The following is a 2,319-nucleotide window of genomic DNA, read 5'->3' as shown; positions in this document are numbered from 1 at the left end:
TCTTGCTGCTGTGATTGCACACTGTGGTATTTCACCCAATAGATATGGGAGTTTATCAAAATTGGATTTGTTTTCGAATTCTTTGTGGGTCTGTGTAATCTGAGGGGAAATATGTGTCTCTAATATGGTCATACATTTGGCAGGAAGTTTGGAAGTGCAGCTCAGTTTCCATATCATTTTGTGGGCAGTGTGCACATAACCTGTCTTCTCTTGAGAGCCAGGTCTGCCTACGGCGGCCTTTCTCAATAGCAAGGCTATGCTCCCTGAGTCTGTACATAGTCAAAGCTTTCCTTAAGTTTGGGTCAGTCACAGTGGTCAGGTATTCTGACACTGTGTACTCTCTGTTTAGAGCCAAATTGCATTCTAGTTTGCACTGTTTTTTTGTTAATTCTTTCCAATGTGTCAAGTAATTATCTTTTTGTTTTCTCATGGTTGGGTCTAATTGTCTCTCTGTCTCTCCCCCCACACACACAACCCAGCAGCCATTGGATGCTCCCAGCCTAGTCAAAGACAGATGAGGTGACAAGCACCATTGGGACTGTCATACCATCTGGTTTCCCTCTCTCTCTGGGAGCGGCTGGGAGGGTCTGGTTTCCCTCTCTCTCTGGGAGCGGCTGGGAGGGTCTGGTTTCCGTCTCTCTCTGGGAGCGGCTGGGAGGGTCTGGTTTCCGTCTCTCTCTGGGAGCGGCTGGGAGGGTCTGGTTTTCATCTCTCTCTGGGAGCAGCTGGGAGGGTCTGGGTTTTCATCTCTCTCTGGGAGCGGCTGGGAGGGTCTGGTTTCCGTCTCTCTCTGGGAGCGGCTGGGAGGGTCTGGTTTCCGTCTCTCTCTGGGAGCGGCTGGGAGGGTCTGGTTTTCATCTCTCTCTGGGAGCAGCTGGGAGGGTCTGGGTTTCCCTCTCTCTCTGGGAGCGGCTGGGAGGGTCTGGGTTTCCCTCTCTCTCTGGGAGCGGCTGGGAGGGTCTGGGTTTCCCTCTCTCTCTGGGAGCGGCTGGGAGGGTCTGGGTTTCCCTCTCTCTCTGGGAGCAGCTGGGAGGGTCTGGTTTCGCTCTCTCTCTGGGAGCGGCTGGGAGGGTCTGGGTTTCCCTCTCTCTGGGAGCAGCTGGGAGGGTCTGGGTTTCCCTCTCTCTCTGGGAGCGGCTGGGAGGGTCTGGTTTCCGTCTCTCTCTGGGAGCGGCTGGGAGGGTCTGGGTTTCCCTCTCTCTCTGGGAGCGGCTGGGAGGGTCTGGTTTCCGTCTCTCTCTGGGAGCGGCTGGGAGGGTCTGGGTTTCCCTCTCTCTGGGAGCGGCTGGGAGGGTCTGGTTTCCCTCTCTCTCTGGGAGCGGCTGGGAGGGTCTGGTTTTCATCTCTCTCTGGGAGCAGCTGGGAGGGTCTGGGTTTCCCTCTCTCTCTGGGAGCGGCTGGGAGGGTCTGGTTTTCATCTCTCACTGGGAGGCTGGGATGGGAGAGGTGTTAGGAGGACAGACACTACCACACATCATTACAGTGTGCATCCCAAATGACACCCTGTTCCCTATTTAGTGCACTACTTTACTTTTGACCAGAGTAGTGCACTATATAGGGAAACGTGTGCTCTTTTTGCTCTGATCAAAAGTAGTGCACTATATATAGGGAATAGGGTGCCATTCGGGATGGCCTCTGGATGATGGGATGAGAGGTGGTGAGGGAAAGAGGAGGGGCATGGATCGCTAAGGTACACCCGGTGTGGAGTGTCCTCTATAGCAGAGCCGCAATGCATGCAATGCTGCACAATTCACTATTTCCCACGTTTCAAATTCCGATGTCCCAAAAGACGAGTCAATTAAAATAAGCCCCTATTCCAAGGGGAATTTGCGAAAGTTCATTAGATATTACGCAACAGTCATTCAGGAACAACTTAGTGTAGATGTCATTTTCAAATATATAGTCACTTGGTGCGTTCACACCCTCACAGCACCAGAGCGCGCGCACCAGAATTTTCCGAAGCACCTGCTCAGCTTCCACAGTTCCAATCCAGTCGGTGTCAGACATAACTATGCTGTGAAAACTAACGATAGAGCTAAATGACCATTCCCTGAGTGTTAAAACCTAGATTCGGTTACAAGTCGTTTCCTTAACAAGTCTTGTCGAGGAAAAGTGCCTGAAGGGGTTTGTCGAATTCCACCTTCCAGTTTCGCTCCGTCCTTCTGCGCAGCAGCAATTGGTCGCATTTTTTTTATTTATTTCCCTCTTCCGTCCGTCTACAGGATGAAATGAGGTGAAGGAAGGAGAGGCAGAAAGAGAGGGGGATGAATAGCCGAAGGGATAGGTGAATAACGACGCAAGAAACACCCACCCCCAGTT

The sequence above is a fragment of the Coregonus clupeaformis genome, unplaced genomic scaffold (assembly GCF_020615455.1).
Source record: "Coregonus clupeaformis isolate EN_2021a unplaced genomic scaffold, ASM2061545v1 scaf2157, whole genome shotgun sequence".
Classification (NCBI taxonomy): domain Eukaryota; kingdom Metazoa; phylum Chordata; class Actinopteri; order Salmoniformes; family Salmonidae; genus Coregonus; species Coregonus clupeaformis.
This window is presented reverse-complemented; position numbering follows the sequence as displayed.